Source organism: Anabrus simplex, chromosome 1 (assembly GCF_040414725.1).
Source record: "Anabrus simplex isolate iqAnaSimp1 chromosome 1, ASM4041472v1, whole genome shotgun sequence".
Taxonomy (NCBI): domain Eukaryota; kingdom Metazoa; phylum Arthropoda; class Insecta; order Orthoptera; family Tettigoniidae; genus Anabrus; species Anabrus simplex.
Window position 1 is genome coordinate 201389296 of NC_090265.1, and position 16492 is coordinate 201405787.

Sequence of the window (16492 nt, forward strand, 5' to 3'; positions counted from 1 at the left end):
TATATATCTAAAACAATAAGCATTCAATTATAAATTTCAGTATAATACCGTAGCGAAGCACGGGTATCTTGCTAGTTAGGTCTATATACGTTGTAGTTTGTGAGAAGAGTTACAGGAATACACTGAAGATAATGCAAAATCGAGGTATTAGATGAATCCTTCTGACACAATCACAGCGTTATCTAATGTCAAGGAAATAAATTACATATTTTGTAGAATTGACAGGTTCAAAAGCAGCCAGACCATAATTATGCTTTATGAAGTACTCAAAGTTTATGAAAACATTTCTCAAATGGCATCTTATCGAAGATTCGGATTACGACGAATACAATGCGCATTGTTATAGTAAAGGAATTCATGATATACTCGCCCCAGTGTACTTGGTACGCTGTTTCACTTTATTGCCAAAGCTAAGCACTTAAAATAATAGCATCTCCCTCAGTTCAGTACTAAATTCCTTGAAATTTTATTGCCTACTTCTGAAGAATACTCACCACACTACTTCCTATGCGACAGTTACTTCTCTTCAATAAATCAATGAGTGCTCCGTTTATCCAGAAGGACATCGCTTTGATTCCCTTTCAGAAAGTCGGATAATTATGAACGAATTGTCTAGGGAGGCGCACGAGCCATTGTGTTTGACGACAAGAGTGTTTAATGGGAGAGACATGCATTAAGAATAACAAATAATAATGTTATTTGTTTTACGTCCCACTAACTTTTTAAGGTCTTCGGAGACGCCGAGGTGCCGGAATTTAGTCCCGCAGGAGTTCTTTTACGTGCCAGTAAATCTACCGACATGGGGCTGTTGTATTTGAGCACCTTCAAATACCACCGCACTGAGCCAGGATCGAACCTGCCAAGTTGGGGTTAGAAGGCCAGCGCCTTAACCGACTGAGCCACTCAGCCCAGCCACGCATTAAGAAATTGAATTACACTTATAATGGAAACTCATTCAGGGAACATTTCAAGCCCTCCGGTATATTCCTAAATCATCCACAGTCAAATTGATACATTCATAATAGACTGACTGCTTATAAATAATTTAGGCATTCGTCATCTATGGTAGATGTTACGGGTTCGATGTTCTGGACAGGTGGTTGGAATTTGAGTGTGTTTAATGTCTCAATAGATTTACAAGCATGTTAAGAAATCTCTTTTCAGGGCAAAATTCTGACAGTATGGCATCTCTTAAAACGATATAGCAGTCGAACGGGCGTTAAAAAGCATTAAAAATCTCCATTTATTCCTGATTATTTCTTGGGTGCTTATGCCCATCTATGTTTACATTGGAAGGTTAAAAATTCGGATATCATTCCTGACATCATTTCATGCGAAATTTCCATCTCGTTATCAACGAGATTCGAAACTAGGTAAAGGTAAACTATGGTAATATCAAGCCCACATTATTATTGAAAATGAAAATCCACAGAATGTTTCCAGTCATTCGACCGGGTCAGGAACGGAATGAATAAAGCCCCAATCTAGCGGCGAGGAGAGGAATTGTGCCGGCTGCAGAAGCCTGTCGCACTTCTCTGGGGGAATGATTAATGAATGAGAGATGAAATGATATTGGAGAGTGTTGCTGGAATGAAATATGACAGGAAAAACCGGAGTACCCGGAGAAAAACCTGTTCCGCCTCCGCTTTGTCCAGCACAAATCTCACATGGAGAGACCGGAATTTGAACCACGGAACCCAGCGGTGAGAGGCCGACGCGCTGCCGCCTGAGCCACGGAGGCTCTACATTATTATTATTATTATTATTATTATTATTATTATTATTATTATTATTATTATTATCATTATTATTATTATCATTTGCTATTTGTTATCCTATCTAGAATGCCAAGAATAACGGCCGACAGCATTCGTCACACCCCTAATCTGCAGGTTTTCGGGCTGAGTAGCTTTCGCTTGGTAGTCCAAGGCCCATCAGGGCTGTAGTCCCACGGGTTTTGTTTTTTAATTCGTTCGGTGTTTTGTTTTGGTTTTTTATAACTGCTAGATTCTTCAGTCTCCTGAAACTAACTTTAAGAAAATAAATTTATAAACTATCTAAAGGAGGAAACATGGTAACAGTATTACACCTAAAATAAAGAAACAACTTAATTAATTAAGGCTCAGCATTTGCCTGGTAAGAAAATGGGAAAGAACGGAAAATAATCTTCATGGTTTCGGACAGTGGCGTTCGTCTCACTATCTCCCGAATCCAACCTTACAACTAAGTGATCCAAGCCTCGAATCCAGTTTGCTCGTTATTATTATTATTATTATTATTATTATTATTATTATTATTATTGTCAGTTTGCAAACAAGTGGAAAGTGTATATTAGTATGTTGGGTATTCAGCCCGAAGGCTGGTTTGATCCTCCACAGATCCACCAACAGCTGTCATAGTTAGCCTAAGTGTCACTGAAGAGTCATACTAGGGGAATGAGGAGTGAGGTAGTTTCCCGTTGCTTTCCTCACTGAGCCATAAGTTGCTATTATAAACCAGTCTGCGAAGCCCACTGAAATGCATGCATCAATCGACCCTATGAGCGATATTTTCACACCATTCATAACAGGGACTGGCTGCATAAGGAATGGTATTACTAGCATCGCTCACACCTCAGTCACTTTCATATTATCAAAGCCAAGGATGAGACTGAGACAGGGCAATGAAAGTAACACATTTATCCTAGTCCATACCAGAAGACATAGTGCAGTGTAAACACTACATCCTGCCAGCAAAGGCAGAGTATATTAGTAAAGAGATATATTACTCTAGCTAGATTGATCGGTGATATCATTCATTCACTTTAAGCGAATTCATAAATGAAGGGTCGTGATAGCCGAGTAACATGATTACTGGCTTTTCACCAAGTCGGCCGCGTTTCGAATCTCGTGGGTTGTTTGAAATGAAATGTCACGTCACTATGATTCGAAATTCACATGAAACAAGAGGTCTTGATGCTATGTACACGATATCGGCAATTACACGGCACTACATGCTTGCTTTTGAACGCACAAATATCTCTTTTTAACGTACCCTACATTTCTCGTAATAATCCAGTTCAAAATCACACCCTATAATCTACTAGGATTAGAACTTCGCTTATCTGGATGTGGAGGTAGGCCTACCTGTTAAGTCAGTGCGCCGACCATAAAACCCATCCTCCAATAATTGAAGGCGTAAATAACTCTGACATTGCGCTATCTATGTAACTATGTAGTCTCTCAAGAAAACATGTTGAGCCGATCAGCTGACTGATACTACGAGGAGATATTCGCCTGACGTCACAGCCATTACTTAGCTCCCACGGCCAAGGCTGAAACGTGACAAGAAAACCTGTCCCCTAATGAGAGCTCCCGCGCAGTACAGTTAGCCGAGATCCACTATATCACTATCTGAGCACGTTAAAACATTTATCAGTTTCGGAGATTAAATGGTGCTATAATTCATCCGGTTCCTTATTTTAGAATTTATGGTTGTTCACAGAGTTGACAACTACTTGAGTGAAGTCAATAGAATTACCTACACGATTACCGTTGCGATAATTTTCACTTCTAATCATTGAGTTTCAGTTCGAGCAGTTTTACTTTCATTGTACAACTTAAAATGAAACTTCCATGAGACAGAAAGGAAATATAATAATAATAATAATAATAATAATAATAATAATAATAATAATAATAATAATAATAATGCTATTTGCTTTACGTCCCACTAACTACTTTTTCGGTCTTCGGAGACGCCGAGGTGCCGGAATTTAGTCCCGCAGGGGTTCTTTTACGTGCCAGTAAATCTACAGACACGAGACTGGCGTATTTGAGCACCTTCAAATACCACCCGACTGAGCCAGGATCGAACCTGCCAAGTTGGGGTCAGAAGGCCAGCGCCTGAGCCACTCAGCCCGGCGAAAGGAAATATAACGTTTTGTTTATTAATTTAGTTCATCGGCAAACTATAAGACACAACGTTTCCACGGTTCTCTCAATTATCATTATATATTATTATTATTGGCTTTACGTCGTACTAACTACTTACACGAGTTTTGGAGACGCCGAGGCATCAGACTGTGTGATGGTGCATGTAGTGATTGTTGTTTCAAGGGGACGTACATTAGGTCATCACCCCCTCAGGAATTTCGTCCTATGTTTTTTTTCTTTCGAGTGCTCGGAACGGCTCCGAAAGCCAGCGTTCTACCGTCTGAACCACCCATCCCGTCTATTATTATTATTATTATTATTATTATTATTATTATTATTATTATTATTATTATTATTAAGTTACTGCTGCATTGTTAATTTTTTCAGCAACAAGTGTCCGAGGTGGATTCTGCCTACATTAATCTGACTTCTGAAGATTCTGACTCTTTGACTGAATGGGCAGTGAAAGAGTCTTAGGTTCAGAGGGCTCCGTGTTCGACTCCTGGCCAGATTGGGATTTTAGCACGTCCGGTTAATTTCTATATGACTCGAGGAATGAGTGTTTTTGTATCTAAGCACAACTCTTCCGATATAGACTACACTACACACAATACTAGAACCACCACAGATATACGCAATAGTGAATACATCCCTTCATACATTGTTGGTGTCAGGAAGGGCATCCAGCCATAAATTAGGATCAAGTCCAAATGTGTGACACAATTCGCAGAGAAAATTCAGTGGAAGAAGATGAAAAATAATAATCTCATTGTTGAAGTGTATTGATTAATATGGCCTACTTGTTATCAGTTCTATAAGTGATGGGGGTATGTTATTTGCTCTACGTCCCACTAATTACTGACTACTTTTACGGTTTTCGGAGACGCCGAGGTGCCGGAAATTTGTTCCTCAAGAGTACTTTTACGTGTCACTAAATCCATCGACACGAGCCTGACATATTTGAGCACCTCTAACTACCACCGGACTGTGCCAGGATCAAACCTGCCTAGGTGGGGCCAGAAGGCCAGCGCCTCAACCGTCTGAGCCACTCAACCCGGAAAGTGATGGGAGGAATGCCCAAGGAGGTGACAGTGGTTTTGATGGTTAATGTTGTTTAAGGGTAGATTCAACGCAATAATCTTCCTCAAAAATCAAAGGACTACCATGGTACGATTGGATGAACATGAGAATACACAGAAGTCGATCAGAACCCAAAGACCAAGTTCCAAAGACGGTCCAAACCCAAGGGACTTCTTTCATGGTCCTAGAAGATCAATAATTGACCAAACAGGATATTATTGGAAAGGTGGAGCAGACAAACATTTTAGAGTCCAGTGAAAGCCATTTCTGCCTTACATGTTTTAAGTCTCTAACGAGAAATAAAATTGCATATAATAAACGGACAGTCGACGAACATAGCTGTAACGTTCTAAATTTCAAGAACAAAATTTCATAAATCCCAAGAATCGAATGAGCCTTAACTTTTGAAATTTAAAACATTTTTGTTTTCTAAGGTTCATCAACATCTTTGCTACGTACATGCCTAGAGTTAGTTAGATGCCACTAGAGACCATGCAAACCCACCTGAACTCTTGAAGACACACCTTTGTCATCTCTGTACGTCTTTGTTGTTCATCACTGACTACAGTACTATTTAAAATGCACACGGAATACGTGACCTCGTCGCATCAGCTGATCGTACTGGAGTGTGGGTGCGACAAGTACTGCACGGATCACATGACCAGTAAGAAGAGCGAGGTCGACCCGGTTTTATCTTGTTCAGTGCTCGTCCCATAAACATGTCACACTAAACTCCGCATAATACCACTAGCGTAGTCAAGTTGACAGCTTTGTTAAAAGGCAAAAGGATTTCTGGTTCGCCTGAATACAATGGTACTTCCTAGTTTGCGTTAGTACTACACTCTGTTACTGAACTGTGAAATCTAACTCAGTGTTTTAGTAATAGCCTATGATTTAGATAATTCTTTTTTTTTCTTTTTTGCAATTGGCTCTACGTCGCACTGGCACTGATAGGTCTAATGGCGATGAAGGTATAGGAAAAGGCTAAGAGTGGGAAGAAAGTGGCCGTGGCCTTAACCAAGATGAAGCCCCAGCATTTGCCTGGTGTGAAAATGAGAAAACACGAAAAGCTACATCAAGGGCTGCCAGCAGTGGGATTTAAACTCATAATCGCAGGGCCAACTCACTCGGTTTACATGATTCTAATACGTATTAGCCTAAATATTTTTCCTGGCCTAGCAATATTTACGAAAACTGATGAACGGAAGAACAAGGCAATGATCCACTCAGCCTCGGGAGGTCAACTGAGTAGACGTGGGTTCGATTCCCACCTCATCCATATTGGAAGTGGTTTTCCGTGGTTTCCAGGCAAATTCTGCGATGGTAGCTCACTTAAGGCCACGGCCGCTTCCTTCCCCCTTCCTTATCTATCCCTTCCAAACCTTTCCCCCCGCAAGGCCCCTGTTCAGCATAACAGGTGAGGCCGCCTAGGCGAGGTACTTGTCATCCTCCCCAGTTGTATCACCCGACCCAGAGTCTGAAGCTCCAGAACACTGCCATTGAGGCGGTAGAGGTGGGATCCTTCGCTGAGTCCGAGGGAAAAACCGACCCTGGAGGGTAAACAGGTAAAGAAGAAGAAAAAGAAGAAATGGACTGAGAAAATTAAAGGTGAGCTTCATCTTCACTTTGTTCAACATACAGTGTATATTATTATTATTATTATTGTTATTATTATTATTATTATTATTATTATTATTATTATTATTATTATTATTATTATTATTTAATGCAATTTGCTTTACGTCGCACCGGCACAGATAGGTCTTATGGCGACGATGGGATAGGGAAGACCTGGCAGTGGGAAGAAAGCGGGCGTGGTCTTAATTAAGTTACAGCTCCAGGATTGGCCTGGTGTGAAAATGGGAAACCACAGTAAACCATCTTAAATGTTGCCTACATACAAACACCTTGTCTGTAGACTGTTATAAATTTGAGAGTTCAGTTTGTGAAATACCTAAGCGTCTCCACAGACCTCTACTTACAACTGACACTGAGGAATCATGTAGTTCTCTGTCTCTTATCGTTAAATAATTAAAATTGTTTCTAACCATCATCGCCTTGGTGTCCCTCTACTTCTCCTACCATCTATCGCCGAATCGCTAGGCTAATTTTCATAGGTAACCTATCATCCTATATTCGCGCCACTAGTGTATACGTACAGCTTATCCGACGATTTTTTAAAACAATTGTGCTTTACTTCGTACGACACAGATAGGTCTTACGGCGACGATAGGATAGGAAAGGGCTAAGAGTGGGAAGAACGATACCGTGGCCTTAATTAAGGTACAGTCCGAGCATTTGTCTGGTGTGAAAATGGGAAACCACGGAAAACCATCTTCAGGGCTGCAGACAGTGAGATTCTAACCCACTATCTCCCGAATGCAAGCTCACAGCTGCGCACCCCTAACCGCACGGCCAACTAATTCGGTTTACAGGTTGTCATATTTCTGCAATAAATTGGTGATACGTAAATCGTGGGTATGAAATTTATTGTGTGTGAAATGAACTTAGAGAAGATTCCTATAAAATAATTATTTCCTGTGCTTTATAAAAAATCTTCCTTTGTCACATACAAAAGTTGTTCAAAGATAAGGTGGATTTCACAGTAAGATTATTATTTAAAATAGTTATGTATTCGCCTTCGACTACTGCTTTTGAATCTCTATGATTAAACTGCGCTGAACATGAGCTTCTGCAGCCTGAGAGGACATGCAGCGAGTATGATGTGGGTATTAGCACATCATATATTCTAAAGTGATGTCCGGGAGATAGTAGGTTCGAATCCCACTATCGGCAGCCCTGAAAATGGTTTTCCATAGTTTCCTATTTTCACACCAGGCAAATGCTGGGGCTGTACCTTAATTAAGGCCTCCGCCGCTTCCTTCCAACTCCTAAGCCTTTCCTATCCCATCGTCGCCATAAGACCTATCTATGTCGGTGCGACGTAAAGCCTTTAGCAAAAAAAAAGTGATGTCCGTCGGAAAGATATCTCAGAGAATTCCATGTCATGTCGAGAATATAAAATTGGAACACGTATCTTAGGATATAGGCCTATATTCCTCTGCGAGCTAGCATAATGATTGTGAGCTAAACAATAAGGGGAAACAAAGGTACTGCAGTGAGTTCGCAGTTGTATTCAACAGTATTTTCTAAGACAAAAGTTTTGGACGAATATACCTTTAAATCGGTCTGTTTTCAGACCGATTGTGCTGTACGGAAGTGAAAGCTGGGAAGACTCTGGATACCTTATTCATAAGGTTCAAACCTCACTGTCAGCAGCCCTGAAGATGGCTTTCCGTGCTTTCCCATTTTTCACACTAGGCAAATGCTGCGTCGTTATCTTAGTTAATTAAGGCCACGCTGTCTTCCTTCCCACCCCTAGCCCTTTCCTATCCCACAGTCGCCATAAGATATGTTTGTGTCCGTGCGACGTAAAGCAAGTTATTAGACAAAACTGAAACTTAATGTACGATTTCAATATGCGCAGAAGGCCTCGATGCTAGATCTTGTTAAGCAACAGTCAACGTCAGAGTGAATGGTTCTTGAATATTGATGGTTCTTGCTTAGCATTTGGTTAGGAAGTAAATAAAGTCATATTAAAAAGGCCACCATATTATATTGTTATCGATAATTTCGCGAGCATCATAGTTCCGAAAAAGAATTATCTATTGAGAATCTGGAACTCGAGTTGTATTTGTTGTGATTACTTAGAGAATAACTACAATATTACATAGTTAACGATAATAAAAGTACATAAATATAAAGGAAATATAATACATAATTATTCCTAACCTATACATTGAAAAAATTTCAGCATGTACATATACTGTAATATTTTTGCGTTGTACTCTTTCGGCCGCAGTCTGAAAATATGTCGCTTCTCGGTTTGATCACCGTTCGCAAATATACCTGCTTATCACTGAAGACAACTGAACACAGTATAACAGCAAAGAAGGTAACTTATACATAAAAAGGTGTTTGAATGTGCTATTATGATTAATTTATGTGAAAAGAAGTGCGAAAATTCGTTATTGATAATTTCGCTGCGAAATGCAGCTGTTGAATTTTTGAAGTTCCTGATAAACTTATGTCGGGTTGGTCATTGGGGCCATTAGGTAGAGAGTCACTTTTTGTAACACGTTAGTTGAATTAGGCTACAGAGCATTGCAAAGAGCTTTTATGGAAAACAGAGAACCTTGCTCAGTTCCACTCTTTAGCTGAATGGTCAGTGTACAGTTCTTAGTTTACAGCGCCCCAAGTTCGATTCGCGGTCGGGTCGGGGATTTTAACTGTGCGTGATTAATTCTTCTAGCTCGAGGTCTGCACATTTTAATTTGTCCTAATACACTTTTCTTCATCTACTTAAAATGCATCACACTACAAACCATCACCGAAACACGCAATGGTGAACAGGCCTACATCCCGCCCTCCACATGGGCTTGGCGTCAGGAAGGACATCCATTCATAAAGCCGAGCCAAATTCACGTCAAGGGCCCAATAATTTCGGGAAGAAGGTCACAAAGAAGAATGTTATTGGCACGTCCCACTTACTACTTTTACGGTTATCAGAGACGCCAAGGTGCGTAAATTTGTCCTGCAGGAGGTCTATTACATACCAGTAAATCTACCGACACGGGGTATTTGAGCACCTTCAAATACCACCGGACTTGAGCCACGATCGAACCCGCTAAGTTGGGGCCAGAAGATCAGCGCCTCAAACGTCTGAGCCAATCGACCCGGCCCATGAAGAGGAAGAAGAAGAAGAAGAAGAAGAAGAAGAACTGCTCACTGTAAGTTGATATTTTGTTTTTTCAAGTGATTAGCGTCACATTAACAAGTCGACTGTTTTCGGTGACGGCTCACTGTTAGATTTGATGAAGAAGCAATTTTTCTAATTAAATTTAATCTCCAGATGTTAATTTCCATTTGGCGTGTAGGACCTACAAATTAATTTGCTTTGCAAATATTCTAGGCTGAAATACCATTTCCAGCATTCTGTTTTTCAGAGCGACCCGATAGCAAATACTTGAAAGCAAGGAATAAGCTGATTTTGTTACCAGAATTTCCCCGAACTTAAATTAGGAAGAAGCTGCTCATTCGTATTTACTGTAGACTGGTCACTTAAGTTTAGGACAGCACTGCGTCTTCAAGGTTCTCCAGGAGGCAACGTCCTCAGCACTGACCTGGGGAGCATTGTCTAGAGCTCTACAGCGACCGTAATAAAATGTCCACTTTAAATGGAACGTTGACCTAAAGAGAAGAAAGGTCTAGCCCCTCATAAAAATAGTTTCCTTCGTGCATGGGACAAGTGACACAAAACGGTTTATTCTGTTACGTGTTCGAACGCTTTCAAGACCGCCTGCCGTGGAATTGCTGCTCCGAATTGAGTCATTTCAAACCAGGAAACTCAAAGTTATTTCAGAACAGAACAATGCAGGAGAAAAGTTAAAGACGAGTACAGTCTGTTTCTGTAACCGATGATCAAGCGGCTTGGTTACGTGTTACGTGTCGTGTAGCCGTAAGCTTGTATTGGGAATATGGTGGGTTCGAACCTCATCGTCGGCAGCCCTGAACATGGCTTTCCGTAGTTTCTCATTTTCACATCAGGCAAAATATCGAGGATCTATCTTAATTAGGGTAGGTCACGACCATTTATTTCACAGTCCTAGCCCTTTCCTCTCCCATCATCTCCGAGAACCTGTGTGTTTACAGCGTCCTTTAATAGGCTACGTAGGAAATAATGTGGAACTAATTATTCATATATTTGCCGAAAAACTTCGTTGAATAATAAACAATTGTTGGAAGTCATTTAATTTTTACACTCAGTATAGACTACTACGGTATACGGACGTTGTTTGTAATTTGAATGGAGAGGTTTTTTCTTCTAGAAGTAGTCTACATTTCACAACGTACGAAGACAGATCAAGTGGGAGTATTTCATTCGCCTTGATAAATGATGACCACGTGTTTTAGGGATAGCGAGTCTTTTGTTGTACCTGGAAGAGGAGAGACGTGTTCGATTCCCGGCTAGGTCAGGGACATTTACTGTACGTGGATCTGAGGGCTGGTACTCAGCCTATAGGAAATTGAAGCACCGGCCTAGAAGGTTAAGAATAACAGCCAAAATTATTCGTCTCGCTGACCACGCGTGACCACGTAACCTACAACCGTTCAGGCTTAGCAACGGTTGCATGGCAAGCCAAGACCCATTAGTGCGGTACCGAAAGGGGAAGGGGGGAGATAATAATATCGCAGGGTACTCGAAACTCGAAACTGCAAATGGTCTTTTGCCAGATAGGAATTTTTATTCATCAGAAAATATATCCGGTCGGATTTTTGGGGAAATATTTCCTTTTTTTTTTCCCTTTCTGTTTTAAAGTTCCATGCGAACCATGAAAGGACTCGGAAACCAAGAACAAATATTTAAACACGAGTTATAGTAACTTTCATAATGAAGGCACTTCTTCTACAATACCGATTCTGAAATCACCACGTTTTAAGTCTTGTATTTGTTTAGAAATCCTACCTCATACAGAACTTTTTCCAAATCACAATGATATAATGCAATATTAAAACCTTACTTTTATTTAATTTCAACCAACAGGAGCATGTCGATGAAGCTTGCAAAAGTAATCACCGGAATTTGATGCTGCTAGGGAGAAAATCCACTGTGGATTGCTGTCCTTATACTAGAGAACCCATAGAAGTGGTGGGTCTAAGGAAATAATAACTAACAAAAAATTAAAATGCTTTTTATTAGTTTTCATTGAAATTTAAAGAATCGCAGTCAATATCGGCAGCCCTGGATGTAGTTCTGCATGGTTTTACCGTTTTCACACCAGTCAAAGGTCATGATCACTACTTCATCATCCCTCTGTCGTCGAAAACCTGTGTGTGATAGTGCGACGCTAAACAACTAACAAAATAAAGTAATTACTACTGTACAGTATATCTTTCATAAGCACAAAATGACTCCACCATCGAATCCGATTTATAGACACAGCTTTATCGGAGCTAATCTGTCTTTCATAAATGATCAAATAGTATCAATCAGTACCAAATGAATTACTCGGACCATTTAATCCCCGGAACCGTAGGCACACAAACGATGCAGTTCTCAGTCAAACATTGTGGAGCTTCTGCGACGCATAGATGTCCGCTCCATTGTTCTGGCTTCTGGTTTTAACTCATATTGAGCCTGCTATGACAAGGAGACAAACAATCTGGTTCGTAAATTCATAAAGTTTCCCATAATCTGTCCCCCCTAATCCAACTGGATTTAGTAGTGAGATTCCAACGCCTAAAATTTACGGTCTCTTTCGGTGAACAACTTATCTCGAGAAATTACAATGGATAGTATTAAAGTCATATACCACTCAATTTCATATTCTTGGTCACAAAAGTCGGGAATATTCGTGGAAAAGAAAAAAGGATACAAATCTATTTAACCTGTTCCTTTTAAGAAAAGTGACTTTACATCTTAAGGTCTAACTTGTGAATTTCTGTGAACTGACGCCACCTACAATAACTCACTCGCTGCTACCTGCAAGAGGAAATGCTACCTCTACTGCAGTAATAAACAACAGCAGAGGGTACCCTTTACGACAGAACTGGACAATATGAAGTCATAAAGAGGTCCCTGAACCCAGCGTCCTCTAAACTGGTTTCAACGTAGCAGGCAAATATTTATTACACCTCAAGTAATCTAGAAATTACAATTGACTTTACAAAACAAACCTGTTTTCACGTGCTGTACTTTCAGAAAATTGCAAGATTCATTCGATTAAGCATTTATGTATGTATGTTGGGTATTCAGCCCGAAGGCTGGTTTGATCCTCCACAGCTATGCCAACAGCTGTCATAGATGGCCTAGGCATCACTGAAGCGACGTACTAGGGAAATGAAGAGTGAGGTCGTTTCCCGTTGCTTTCTTCTAGTCAGAAGTTGCTTACGTATCAGTCTGCCTAGCCCACTGAAACGCACGCACCAACTGACCCTATGAGTGATATTTTCATACCATTCATAACAGGGACTGGCTGCATAAGAAATGGTATTGTTAGCAACGCTCATACCTCAGCCACATTCATATTGTCAAAGCCAAGGATGAGACTGAGACAAGTCAATGAAAGTAACAAAATTATTCTAGCCCATACCAGAAGACATATAGCACTGTAAACACTACATCTCGCCAGCACGGGCATCGATTACGCATAATATCGAAAAAAATGGATTCCCCCCCCATGGCACTACAGCCCTTGAAGGGCCTTGGCCAACCAAGCGACTGCTGCTCAGCCCGAAGGCCTGCAGATTACAAGGTGTCGTGTGGTCGGCACGACGGATCCTCTCGGCCGTATTCTAGACCGGGGCCGCCATCTCACCGTCAGATAGCTCCTCAATTGTAATCATATAGTCTGAGTGGACCTCAAACCAGCCTTCAGATGCAGGTAAAAATCCCCGACCTGGCCGGGAATCGAACCCTGGCCTCCGGGTAAGAGACAGGCAAGCTACCCCTACACCGCGGGGCCGGCTTGAAAAGATGGATGATAATATAGAAATATTTCAAATTTTTAAAGAATTGAGATATTTTGCTACCACTTATCTCCATTGCATTTCGGCATAACCTTTAGCCTATTCATGTTGATCGACAGAGGGAGCAAGGAATTGGTAAGAACAAGAATGATTTTTATTTATTTTACAAATTGCTTTACGTCGCACCGGTACATATAGGTTTTATTGCGACGATGAGATATGAAAGGGCTGGGAGTGGGAAGGAAGCAACCGTAGCCTTAATTAAGGTAGAGCCTGGTACGTAAAAGGGAAACAATAGAAAATCATCTTCAGGGCTGCTGTCAGTGGGGTTCCAACCCACTATCTCCCGAATTCAAGATCACAGCTGCGCGCCCCAAACCGCATGGCCATCTAGCTCGGTGAATAAGAATGTATTCAACATCCTAAACAGAAATAAGCCTCCTCAGCCTCGAGGGGGTCTTGCCCGGTAAAGAACTAAATATTTGGTATTACGATCGTCTGATATTGTTACAAACTCTTTTCCTTTGCTTCGCATGCCGTCTGCGGACGAATCTTTCAATATTCTTATGACCCTGACTTAGCTGAATTCAACTGAGCGAGTTGACTACCGCGTACGTATCGCGTACCTGTGAGCTTATGTTTGGGAATTAGTAGGTTCGAAATATACCGCCGTGAGCCCTGAATATATCTTATAATGGTTTCCCATTTTCATCTCAGACAAATGCCAGCGCTGTATCCTAATTATGGACACTGCCACTACTTTCCCTCACAAGCGCCATTGGAAACCTGGTACCGGAAGTGTACTGTAAAACTATTACTACATTTGTCAAAAATGATCCCACCATACATCGACACAGTTTCATAAAGTATGTTCACTTCTAACTTGCCGGGCTCCATGGCTAAATGGTTAGTGTGCTGGCCTTTGGTCACAGGGGCCCGGGTTCAATTCCCGGCAGGATCAGGGATTTTAATCATAATTGGTTCATTTCGCTGGCACGGGGGCTGGGTGTATGTGTCGTTTTCATCATTATTTCATCCTCATCACGACGCGCAGGTCGCCTACGGGAGTCAAATCAAAAAACCTGCCTCTGGCGAGCCGAACTTGTCCTCGGATACTCCTGGCACTAAAAGCTATAAGCCACTACTACTTCTAACTTAGCCTTTCTTGCCATTGTGTTCACTTGTTCACTCTAGCAATCATTTTCGCTACCTCCATATCTTCCACCTTCATTTTAGAACAGGTTCCTCCTCAGAACCAACTATCATGGTATTCATAAGCAGTGAACCACAAGGATTGAAAGGGTTTTAATGTTGTCAAAATGTATCATTTGTATTGTTTGCTACAAACTGAAACACGATGTAAACACGTCCACGTCATATGGTTGCAATCTGATTGTCCGCCGAGTCTGAAACGTTGTTCAAGCAATATTTACAGCTACCGTATTTAATTTTCAGCATCATTTAAATTAGTGCCAGGATATGTCAGCCCCGTAGCTCAGGATAAGCGAGTCTACTTCTAAATCAGGACACCGTGTTCGATTTCTCGTGAGTCCAGTGATTTTAAATCTGGACTGAGGTTGGAACGGAGTACACTCCGCCTCGTCCGACCGAATGGGAAGCTGTCTGATATCAGAGCCAGCGAACCCCACCGCAGAGGCCAAACAATACCACTAAGGAAGTCCATCACACTGACTACGTGACACTCCTATATTTACCAGCCACTTGATTGGGCAGCAATCGTCGTGGCAAGTCAAGGTCCAAATAGCATAAATCCGCCACGAGTTTGCTTTATTCAAAAATATTATTATTCTACGTATCCATAATTTGTAAATGTTTTTGTGGAGAGAGAGGTTTTTTTATGACAGATAATGCAACAAATTTAATCAAATGTAAGGTCTTGATTAGTTACACGTAAACTGAGTTGGACACGCATTTTGGAAAACTGTGAGTTTCAATTCGGGAGACGGTGGGTCATCAGCAGCTCTGAAGATGATCTTCCGTGATTTACCAGTTTAACAATAATAATAATAATAATAATAATAATAATAATAATAATAATAATAATAATAATAATAATAATAATAATAATAATAATATTTTGCTTTACGTTCCACTAACTACTTTTACAGTTTTAGGAGACGCCGAAATTTAGTCCCGCGGGAGTTCTTTTGCGTGGCAGTAGATCTGCAGACACGACGCTGACGTATCTGAGAACCTTCAAATACCACCGGACTGAGCCCGGATCGAATTGACCATTTATACACTAGGTAAATGCTGGGGATATAATGTAATTAAGAACACGGGCGATTCCTTTCCTGTCCCAGTCCTTTCCTAAACTATCGTCGCCAAAAGACCTTGGCCGGTGCGATGTTAAAACACTGGCAAAAAATGTTAAAAATAACGTAAAGATAGGTCAGCCAATTCTCCGAAAAGTGGGGGAAAAGCAGTTAGATTTTACTACTTAATTACGACGTCGTTTAAAAAATTGACTCAATTCAGTCTGTTCTTCTGTTATTCGTCCTGATGATTAGCCTATAGCCGATAGATGTTCAGTCAGATCGCTGAGAATAGGTTGCTTTTATAATTTGATATTGTCAGGTGAGATCTTGACGTCCTTATTGCTCCTTGAATGGTATTTCATTGTTGCTTTTATAATTTGATATTGTTAGGTGAGATCTTGACGTCCTTATTGCTCCTTGAATGGTATTTCATTGTTGCTTTTATAATTTGATATTGTCAGGTGAGATCTTGACGTCCTTATTGCTCCTTGAATGGTATTTCATTGTTGCTTTTATAATTTGATATTGTCAGGTGAGATCTTGACGTCCTTATTGCTCTTGAGTGCTATTTCATTGTTGCTTTTATAATTTGATAATGTCAGGTGAGATCTTGACGTCCTTACTGCTCCTTGAATGGTATTTCATTGTTGCTTTTATAATTTGATATTGTCAGGTGAGATCTTGACGTCC

The 16492-nt window shown here is 40.7% G+C and overlaps 1 protein-coding gene across 4 annotated transcripts in view; it reads right to left on the reverse strand.

Moving 5' to 3' along the window:
- Window positions 1-16492, reverse strand: part of LOC136885606 (homeotic protein antennapedia) — a 488085-nt gene that overhangs the window by 75014 nt on the left and 396579 nt on the right. The window contains exon 1 of one of the 4 annotated variants that reach the window (XR_010861573.2): window positions 5499-5612. The exons of the other annotated variants lie outside the window; for them this stretch is intronic. The gene's annotated coding sequence lies outside the window, so the exon portion shown is untranslated. Of the gene's footprint in view, window positions 1-5498; window positions 5613-16492 lie in introns of those variants that run through there. 4 annotated transcript variants of the gene reach the window in all.